The sequence below is a fragment of the Hippopotamus amphibius genome, chromosome 11 (genome assembly GCF_030028045.1).
Source record: "Hippopotamus amphibius kiboko isolate mHipAmp2 chromosome 11, mHipAmp2.hap2, whole genome shotgun sequence".
Taxonomy (NCBI): Eukaryota; Metazoa; Chordata; class Mammalia; order Artiodactyla; family Hippopotamidae; genus Hippopotamus; species Hippopotamus amphibius.
Window position 1 is genome coordinate 13,932,308 of NC_080196.1, and position 11,377 is coordinate 13,943,684.

At 39.2% G+C, this 11,377-nt stretch overlaps 1 pseudogene; it reads right to left on the minus strand.

The window, feature by feature from the left end:
• Positions 1-8,696: 8,696 nt before the first annotated feature.
• On the minus strand, positions 8,697-9,921 carry LOC130831130 (heterogeneous nuclear ribonucleoprotein A1-like; annotated as a pseudogene).
• Positions 9,922-11,377: the final 1,456 nt, after the last annotated feature.

Genomic DNA, 11,377 nt, shown 5'->3' on the forward strand with positions numbered 1-11,377 from the left:
TTTTGGAGATTAATCCTTTGTCTGTTGATTCGTTTGCAAATATTTTTTCCCATTCTGAGGGTTGTCTTTTTGTCTTGCTTATAGTTTCCTTTGCTGTCCCGAAGCTTTGAAGTTTCATTAGGTCCCACTTATTTATTTTTGTTTTTATTTCCATTATTCTAGGGGGTGGATCAAAAAAGATCTTGCTGTTATTTACGTCGAAGAGTGTTCTTCCTATGTTTTCCTCTAGGAGTTTTATAGTGTCTGGCCTTACATTTAGGTCTTTTATCCATTTTGAGTTTATTTTTATGTATGGTGTTAGGAAGTGTTCTAATTTCATTCTTTTACATGTAGCTGTCCAATTTTCCCAGCACCACTTATTGAAGAGGCTACCTTTTCTCCATTGTATATCCTTGCCTTCTTTTTTTTTTTTTTTTGTTATTTTTTATTTTTTTTGGGGGTACACCAGGTTCAATCATCTGTTTGCATACACACATCCCCGTACTCCCTCCCTTCCCTGACCCCCACCTCGAGTCCCCCCCACCCTCCCTGCCCCAGTCCTCCAAGGCATCTTCCATCCTCGAGCTGGACTCCCTTTGTTATATAACAACTTCCCACTGACTATTTTACAGTTGGTAGTATATATATGTCTGTGCTACTCTCTCGCTTCTTCTCAGTTTCCCCTTCACCCCCCACCCCCTCCCATGCCTCGAGTTCTCCAGTCCATTCTCTGTATCTGCATCTTTATTCTTGTCACTGAGTTCACCAGTACCATTTTCAGATTCCGTATATGTGAGTTAGCATACAATATTTGTCCTTCTCTTTCTGACTTACTTCACTCTGTATGACAGATTGTAGTTCTATCCACCTCATTACATATAGCTCCATCTCATCCCATATAGCTCCATCTCATCCCTTTTTATAGCTGAGTAATATTCCATTGTATATATATGCCACATCTTCTGTATCCATTCATTTGTTGATGGGCATTTAGGTTGCTTCCATGTCCTGGCTATTGTAAAGAGTGCTGCAATAAACATTATGGTACAAGTTTCTTTTGGGATTATGGTTTTCTTTGGGTATATGCCCAGGAGTGGGATTACTGGATCATATGGTAGTTCTATGTGTAGTTTTTTAAGGAACCTCCAAATTGTTTTCCATAGTGGCTGTACCAACTTACAGTCCCACCAACAGTGCAGGAGAGTTCCCTTTTCTCCACACCCTCTCCAACATTTGTGGTTTCCAGACTTTGTGATGATGGCCATTCTGACTGGTGTGAAGTGATACCTCATTGTGGCTTTGACTTGCATTTCTCTGATGATGAGTGATGTTGAGCATCTTTTCATGTGTTTGTTGGCCATCTGTATGTCTTCTTTGGAGAAATGTCTATTTAGGTCTTCTGCCCATTTGTGGATTGGGTTATTTGCTTTTTTGGTATGAAGCTGCATGAACTGCTTGTATATTTTGGAGATTAATCCTTTGTCCGTTGTTTCATAGGCAATTATTTTTTCCCATTCTGAGGGTTGCCTTTTAGTCTTGTTTATGGTTTCTTTTGCTGTGCAAAAGCTTTTAAGTTTCATGAGGTCCCATTCATTTATTCTTGATTTTATTTCCCTGATTCTAGGAGGTAGGTCAAAAAGGATGTTGCTTTGATGTATGTCATAGAGTGTTCTGCCTATGTTTTCCTCTAGGAGTTTTATAGTGTCTGGCCTTACATGTAGGTCTTTAATCCATTTGGAGTTTATTTTTGTGTATGGTGTTAGGAAGTGTTCTAATTTCATTCTTTGACATGTTGCTGTCCAATTTTCCCAGCACCACTTATTGAAGAGGCTGTCTTTTTTCCATTGTATACTCGTGCCTCCTTTGTCAAAGATAAGGTGCCCATATGTATTTGGGCTTACTTCTGAGTTCTCTATTCTATTCCATTGATCGTCCTTTCTATTTTTGTGCCAGTACCATACTGTCTTGATCACTATGGCCTTGTAGTATAGTTTGAAGTCAGGAAGCCTGATACCACCAACTCCATTTTTCCTTCTCAAGATTGCTTTGGCTATTTGGGGTCTTTTGCATTTCCATACAAATCGTAAGATTTCTTGCTCTAGTTCTGTGAAAAATGCCATTGGTAATTTGATCGGGATTGCATTGAATCTGTAAATTGCTTTGGGTAGTACAGTCATTTTCACGATGTTGATTCTTCCAATCCAGGAACATGGTATGTCCCTCCATCTGTTTGTGTCATCTTTGATTTCTTTCATCAATGTCTTAAAGTTTTCTGCATACAGATCTTTTGCCTCCTTAGGCAGGTTTATTCCTAGGTATTTTATTCTTTTGGTTGCAATGGTGAATGGGAGAGTTTCCTTAATTTCTCTTTCTGCTCTTCCATTGTTAGTGTATAGGAATACAAGAGATTTCTGTGCATTAATTTTGTATCCTGCTACTTTACTAAACTCATCAATTAGTGCTAGCAGTTTTCTGGTAGAGTCTTTAGGGTTTTCTATATATAATATCATGTCATCTGCCAAGAGTGACAATTTTACTTCTTCTTTTCCAATGTGGATTCCTTTGATTTCTTTTTCTTCTCTGATTGCTGTGGCTAAAACTTCCAAAACTATGTGGAATAATAGTGGTGAGAGTGGACACCCTTGTCTTGTTCCTGTTCTTAGAGGGAATTCTTCCAGTTTTTCCCCATTGAGAACGATGTTGGCTTTTGGTTTTTCATATATGGCATTTATTATGTTCAGGTAATTTCCTTCTATGCCCATTTTCTGGAGAGCTTTTATCATAAATGGATGTTGCACTTTGTCAAAAGCTTTTTCTGCATCTATTGAAATGATCATAGGGTTTTTATCCTTCAAGCTGTTGATATGATGTATCACGTTGATTGATTTGCGTATATTGAAGAATCCTTGCATCCCAGGGATAAACCCCACTTGATCATGGTGGATGATTTTTTTAATGTGCTGTTGGAGTCTGTTAGCTAATATTTTGTTGAGGATTTTTGCATCTATATTCATCAGTGATATTGGTCTGTAGTTTTCTTTTTTTGTGACATCTTTGCCTGGTTTTGGTATCAGGGTGATGGTGGCCTCGTAGAATGAGTTTGGGAGTGTTCCGCCTTCTGCAATATTTTGGAAGAGTTTGAGAAGGATAGGTGTTAACTCTTCTCGAAATGTTTGATAGAATTCGCCCGTGAACCCATCTGGTCCTGGGCTTTTGTGTGTTGGGAGATTTTTAATCACTGCCTCAATTTCCGTACTTGTGATTGGTCTGTTCATGGTTTCTATTTCTTCCTGGTTCAGTCTTGGAAGATTGTATTTTTCTAAGAATGTATCCATTTTTTCCAGGTTATCCAATTGATTGGCATATAGTTGCTTGTAGTAGTCTCTCATGATCTTTTGTATTTCTGAGGTGTCCGTTGTGACTTCTCCTTTTTCATTTCTAATTCTGTTGATTTGCATCTTCTCCCTTTTTTTCTTGATGAGTCTGGCTAATGGTTTATCAATTTTGTTAATCTTCTCAAAGAACCAACTTTTAGTTTTATTTATTTTTCTTATGGTTTCTTTCCTTTCTTTTTCATTTATTTCTGCTCTGATCTTTATGATTTCTTTCCTTCTGCTCACTTTGGGGTTTCTTTGTTCTTCTTTCTCTAGTTGTTTGAGGTGTAAGGTTAGGTTGTTTATTCGATCATTTTCTTGTTTCTTAAGGTAGGACTGTATTGCTATAAACTTCCCTCTTAGAACTGCTTTTGCTGCATCCCATAGGTTTTGGGTTGTTGTGTTTTTGTTGTCATTTGTTTCTAGATATTTTTTGATTTCCTCTTTGATTTCTGTAGTGATTCCTTGGTTGTTTAAGAGTGAATTGTTTAGCCTCCATGTGTTTGTCTTTTTTGCAGTTTTTTTCCTGTAATTGATATCTAGTCTCATGGCGTTGTGGTCTGAGAAGATGCTTGATATGATTTCAATTTTCTTGAATTTGCTGAGGTTTGATTTGTGACCCAAGATGTGATCTATCTTGGAAAATGTTCCGTGTGCACTTGAGAAGAAAGTGTAGTCTGTCGTTTTTGGATGGAATGTCCTATAAATATCAATGAAGTCGAGATGGTCTAATGTGTCATTTAAAGCTTGTGTGTCTTTATTTATTTTCTGTTTGGATGATCTGTCCATTGATGTAAGTGGGGTGTTCAAGTCTCCCACTATTATTGTGTTCCTGTCGATGTCCCCTTTTATAGCTGTTAGCATTTGCCTTATGTATTGAGGTGCTTCTATATTGGGGGCATAGATATTTACCATTGTGATATGTTCTTCTTGAATGGATCCCTTGATCATTATATAGTGCCCTTCCTTGTCTCTTGTAATAGTCTTTACTTTCAAGTCTAATTTGTCTGATATGAGTATTGCTACTCCAGCTTTCTTTTGACTTCCATTTGCATGGAATACCTTTTTCCATCCCTTTACTTTCAGTCTATATGTATCCCTTGGTCTGAAGTGGGTTTCTTGTAGGCAGCATATAGAAGGATCTTGTTTTTGTATGCATTCAGCCAGTCTGTGTCTTTTGGTTGGAGCATTTAATCCATTGACATTTAAAGTGATTATTGACATGTGTGTTCCAACGACCATTTTCTTAATTGTTTTGGGTTTGTATTTGTAGGTGTTTTCCTTCTCTTGTGTTTCCTACTTAGAGAAGTTCCTTTAGCACCTGTTGTTAGGCTGGTTTGGTGGTGCTGAATTCTCTTCACTTTTGCTTGTCTGTAAAGCTTTTGATTTCTCCCTCAAATCTGAATGAGATTCTTGCTGGGTAGAGTATTCTTGGCTGTAGGTTTCTCTCTTTCAGGACTTTCAGTATATCCTGCCATTCCCTTCTGGCCTGCAAAGTTTCTGTAGAAAGGTCAGCTGTTATCCTTATGGGTTTTCCCTTATATGTTGTTTGTTGCTTTTCTCTTGCTGCTTTTAATATTTTTTCTTTGTGTTTAATTGTCGTTAGTTTGATTAATATGTGTCTTGGTGTATTTCTCCTTGGGTTTCTTCTGTATGGGACTCTCTGTGCTTCTTGGACTTGGTGAATTATTTCCTTTCCCATGTTGGGGAAGTTTTCCACTATAACCTCTTCAAAGATTTTCTCAGACCCTTTCTTGTTTTCTTCTTCTTCTGGGATGCCTATAATTTGAATGTTGGTACGTTTAAGGTTATCACTGAGGTCTCTGAGACTGTCTTCTAATCTTTTTATTCTTTTTTCTTTTTCCTGCTCTGTGGCAGTTATTTCCTCCATTCTATCTTCCAACTCACTTATTCGTTCTTCTGCCTCAGTCATTCTGCTGGTTAGAGCATCTAGAGTATTTTTAATTTCAGTTATTTTGTTATCCATTGCTGTTTGTTTTTCTGAGTTATTATGAACTGTTTCTTGTACTTTCTCTATTTTGTTATCGAGATTTTGTATCATTTTTACTATCATTACTCTAAATTCTTTTTCAGGCATTTTTCCTATTTCCTCTTCATTTATTTGGTCTTGTGGGTTTTTTTCCTGCTCCTTTGCCTGCATGGTGTTTCTTTGTTTCCTCATGGTTGTCCAAACTTTTGGGGTTGCTTGTCCTGGCGATAGAGGTGTTTATAGAAGACTGTCCAAGCCTCAGACTAATGTCCAAGTATTGGATTAAATGAATATTAAGTCTAGGAAACGCATACATGTATAAGACACACAGTTACTGAATCCGTTAGGACATAAGGCTCTAGAAAGACCTGACAGAACCCCAGTGTGCTATCAGATATTCAAAGAGAAACCCAGCAGAAATTGACAACTGAAACAGAACAAATCAGAGACAAAAGCAAAAGCAAACAAACAACAAATAACACCCTACACATACAAACATCAATCCAGGGAGATTTTGTAAGCTAGGATCAAATATAGAAAAGAGCTGGAGTACCACCAGAGAGAATGGAGATTCTCAGAATGTAATTAGACAACTGTACTAAGAACTAAGATAAAGACAAAAGCCTAATATTAAATACCAAGGCAGTGCGTCATCTGGAGAATAGAGCAAGGAGTCTGAGCAGACCGATAGTGTTGCTTATAAGTATGTTAAGATAAAATAAACTTAAAAAGGCTGGAAGAAAGGGGAACAGAAGAGCGTAATGTGGCTGGAAATATGCAAATAAAAAGAAAGGAATAGAAATGTATAAAGATAGGGATGAAAGGAAAGTATGAGAGATATTTTGTCCATACTACCAAAAACTTAGCTAGATGTAGAAGTATATAAAAAGGCAAAAAAAAAAAAAAAAAAAAGAATAAAAAATATCATTAAAAAATTATGTTATAAAACTTGTAGATCCCTTAGGGCTAAGATCGTATTTAATAAAGGAAAAAAAAAAAAAAAAAAAAGAGAGAGAGTGAGAAAGAAGAAAAAAAAAAAAAAATCCAGAACTGATCCCAGAATGGACCAGTTCAATAGGTATTGATACTACTATTTCTGTTTTCTTAGCGTCTCAGCTGTAAGTGTCCTTCTCCTTGCCTTGGTTTTTTTTTGCATTATTCTGTGACCAGCAGAGGTTCCTTTATTTTTCGTCTGTAAGGGTTGGTGTGTGGGGAGGGAGAGGGTACAATAGTGGCTCCTTCTCTTGGGAGTGAGTGAGCAGTGGCGCACTGTTGTTTCAATCAGGCTTGGAGGTGCCTGTTGCAGAGGGCGCTGGTGGCTCAGGCGTAAACAGAAAGTCTTAGAGTTGGGCCTCTCTCGGGGTTTTTTTTCTTTTTGATGCTGTTGTTTTTTTGTTTTTTGTTTTTTTTTCTCTTGGCAGCCTCCCTGCTGCTGGCCTTGCAAGGGGTTTTAATCTAGCCCCACCCGAGTGCCTGAGGGTGCTTGTTATCCCTGAGCGCCTTAGGTGGCCCGCAGGGCGTCTCTCCACTGCCTGTTGCAGAGGCGCCGAAAGAGAGGGAGAGGCTACGCGCGCGGCTCCTCCCCGCCGCCCGTGAACCTGCAGCCTCCAGCCGCCATCATGGCCAGGCAGCTCTCAGGGACGGGCACTCCTCTCCGCGGACCTCCTCCCTCCTGTCCTCTCGGTCCGTCACCCCACCGGCAACAATGTTTCTCACCCTGAACCAGCTCTCCGGTTCCCACGCTCCTGCTCCTGGACCCTCCGTTCAGCCGCGGATCGATGTCTGGGTCCGGGAATGCTGAGCTGCGCTGCGGACCCTCCGTATGTTTCTCACTCCCTCCTGTCTGCCACAGCTCCGCCGCTTCACCCTCTCTGAGCCCTCGTAGATGCCTCCCTACTGGCTATGTCGGGCTCCCTGCAGCCCTCTCTGGTGTCCGAGGCCGTCTGCTGGTGTTCAGCTGGTTCTCTGTGGGAATGACTGCGTCCTTCCGTGCATTCACAATGCATCTGTGGAGAGGGATGCACTCCACATCTCTCTACTTCGCCGCCCTCTTTTCTCTCCCTATCCTTGCCTTCTTTGTCATAGATTAGTTGACCGTAGTTTATCCCTGGGCTTTCTATCCTGTCCCATTGATCTATATTTCTGTTTTTGTGCCAGTACCATACTGTCTTGATCACTGTAGCCTTGTAGTATAGCCTGAAGTCAGGAAGCCTGATTACACCAACTCCGTCTTTCCTTCTCAAGATTGCTTTGGCTATTCGGGGTCTTTTGCGTTTCCATAAGATTTCTTGTTCTAGTTCTGTGAAAAATGCCATTGGTAATTTGATAGGGATTGCATTGAATCTGTAAATTGCTTTCGGTAATATAGTCATTTTCACAATGTTGATTTTTCCAATCCAAGAACATGGTATGTCCTTCCATTGGTTTGTGTCTTCTTTGATATCTTTCATCAGTGTCTTATAGTTTTCTGAGTACAGGTCTTTTACCTCCTTGGTTAGGTTTATTCCTAGGTATTTCATTCTTTTTGTTGCAATGGTGAATGGGATTATTTCCTTAATTTCTCTTTCTGATCTTTCATTGTTCGTGTATAGAAATGCAAGTGATTTCTGTGCATTAATTTTGTATCCTGCAACTTTACTAAATTAATTGATTAGCTCAAGTAGTTTTCTGGTGGCATCTTTAGGATTTTCTATGTATAGTATCATGTCATCTGCAAACAGTGACAGTTTTACTTCTTCTTTTCCAGTTTGGATTCCTTTTATTTCTTTTTCTTCTCTGATTGCTGTGGCAAGGACTTCCAAAACTATGTTGAATAGTAGTGGTGAGAGTGAACATTCTTGTCTTGTTCCTGATCTTAGAGGGAATGCTTTCAGTTTTTCACCATTGAGAATGATATTTGCTGTGGGTTTGTTGTGTATGGCCTTTATTATGTTGAGATAGGTTCCCTCTATGCCCACCTTCTGGAGAGTTTTTATCATAAATGGATGTTGAATTTTGTCAAAAGCTTTTTCTGCATCTATTGAGATGATCATGTGATTTTTATCCTTCAGTTTGTTAATATGGTGTATCACATTGATTGATTTGCATATATTGAAGAATCCTTGCATTCCAGGGATAAACCCCACTTGATCATGGTGTATGATCCTTTTAATGTGTTGTTGGATTCTTTTGGCTAGTATTTTGTTGAGGATTTTTGCATCTAAATTCATCAAGGAGATTGGTCTGTAGTTTTTTTTTTTTTTTTTTTTTTTTTTTTTTCATGATCAGACTATTACATTTAGCAATCAACAGCATGGGTGCAAAAAAAAAAAAAAATCTACATTAAAACCCTTTGTTGGAATGCTTTACACTTTCCACAGAACAGAAACTAAAATAACCTGTTATACAATTAGTCACAAATACAGTCCTCGAGTTTTTTTTGCCCATACACATGAGTGTTGTCTAAAACATGTCTTCTTTGTAGCAGCTAGGCCCTGCCACCACTGTGCTTGGCTGAGTTCACAAATCTGTTGTAACCTGTAGCTTCCCTGTCACTTCTCTGGCTCTCCTCTCCTGCTAAGCTTTGTTTCCTGGCAGTAATTAAAACCTTCTGCCGCTGCCATAGCTACTGCTGCTGCTGGAACCACCATAGCCACCTTGGTTTCGTGGTTTGGCAAAGTATTGGCCTCCACCGCCATAGGGGCCAGAGCTTCTGCCTTCAAAGTTCCCTCCTTTCATGGGTCCAAAATTTGAAGATTGATTGTTGTAATTGCCAAAATCATTGTAGCTTCCACCACCTCCAAAATTGCTTCCATCATTACCAAATCCATTATAGCCATCCCCACTGCCACCATATCCACCACCACCGCGGCTGCCACCAAAGCCACCTCGACCACTGAAGTTTCCTCCACGACCAAAGTTGTCATTCCCACCAAAACCACCTCCACGACCACCACCAAAGTTTCCAGAACCACTTCGACCTCTCTGACTCGATGAAGCACTAGCCATCTCTTGCTTAGATAGGGCTTTCCTTACTTCACAGTTGTGGCCATTCACAGTATGGTACTTCTGAATGACAGTCTTGTCTACGGAGTCATGGTCATCAAAGGTTACGAAAGCAAAGCCTCTCTTTTTGCCACTGCCTCGGTCAGTCATGATTTCAATCACTTCAATTTTCCCATACTGTTCAAAATAATCTCTTAAGTGATGTTCCTCAGTGTCTTCTTTAATGCCACCGACAAAAATCTTTTTCACAGTTAAGTGGGCACCAGGTCTTTGAGAATCTTCTCTTGAGACGGCCCTCTTTGGTTCCACAACTCTTCCATCCACCTTGTGTGGCCTTGCATTCATGGCCGCATCCACCTCCTCCACAGTGGCATAGGTGACAAACCCGAAGCCTCTGGAGCGCTTCGTGTTTGGATCCCTCATTACCACACAGTCTGTGAGCGTTCCTCATTGCTCAAAATGGCTCCTCAGACTCTCATTGGTTGTTTCAAAGCTCAAACCTCCGATGAAGAGCTTCCGCAGCTGTTCGGGCTCTTTGGGAGACTCTGACTTGGACATGACGGCAGTGGAGGGGGGAGACGTCAACGATGCTTACTCGGCAGTGTCCACGGGCAGAAAGGAGTAACCTATCCAACGCATCTGTAGTTTTCTTTTTTTGTAGTATCTTTGTCTGGTTTTGGTATCAGGGTGATGGTGGCTTCAAAAAATGAGTTTGGGGTTGTTCCTTCCTCTGCAATGTTTTGGAAGAGCTTGAGAAGGATGGGTGTTAGCTCTTCTCTAAATGGTTGATAAAATTCACCTGTGAATCCATCTGGTCCTGGACTTTTGTTTGTTGGGAGATTTTTAACCACAGTTTCAATTTCATTACTTGTGATTGGTCTGTTTGTATTTTCTATGTCTTCCTGATTCAGTCTTGGAAGGTTATTCTTTTCTAAGAATCTGTCCATTTCATCCAGGTTGTCCATTTTATTGGCATATAGTTGCTTGTAGTAATCTCTTATGGTGCTTTTTATTTCTGTGGTGTCCATTGTAACTTCTCCTGTTTCATTTCTAATTTTATTGATTTGAGTCCTCTCCCTCTTTTTCTTGATGAGTCTTGCTAGAGGTTTATCAATTTTATTTATCTTCTCAAAGAACCAGCTTTTAGTTTTATTGATTTTTGCTATTGTTTTCTTTGTCTCTATTTCATTTATTTCTGCTCTGATCTTTATGATTTCTCTCTGTCTACTCACTTTGGGTTTTGTTTGCTCTTCTTTCTCTAGTTTCTTTAGGTATAAGGTTAAATTGTTTATTTGGGATGTTTCTTGTTTCTTGAGGTAGGATTGTATTGCTATAAAATTCCCTCTTAGAACTGCCTTTGCTGCATCCCATAGGTTTTGGATCATTGTGTTTTCATTGTTATTTGTCTCTAGGTATTTTTTGATTTCCTCTTTGATTTCTTCAGTGATCTGTCAGTTATTTAGTAGCATATTGTTTAGCCTCCATATGTTTGTGTTTTATAGTTTTTTTCCTGTAATTGATTTCTAATCTCAGAGCGTTGTGGTCAGAAAAGATGCTTGATACAATTTCAATTTTCCTGAATTTACCAAGGCTTGATTTATGACCCAAAATGTGATCTATCCTGGAGAATGTCCCATATGCACTTGAGGAGAATGTGTAATCTGCTGTTTTTGGATGTAATGTCCTATAGATATCTATTAAATCCAGTTGATTTATTGTGTCATTTAAAGCTTGTGCTTCCTTATTAATTTTCTGTCTCGATGATCTGTCCATTGGTGTAAGTGGGGTGTTAAAGTCCCCCACTATGATTGTGTTACTGTCGATTTTTTCTTTCATAGTTGTTAGCATTTGCCTTATGTATTCAGGTGCTCCTATATTTATTTTTATGCATATATATTTGTAATTGTTATCTCTTCTTGGATTGATTCCTCAATCTTTATGTAGTGTCCTTTCTTGTCTCTTGTAACATTTTTTATTTTAAAGTCTATTTTATCTGATATGAGTATCGCTACTCCAGCTTTCTTTTGATTTCCATTTGCATGGAATATCT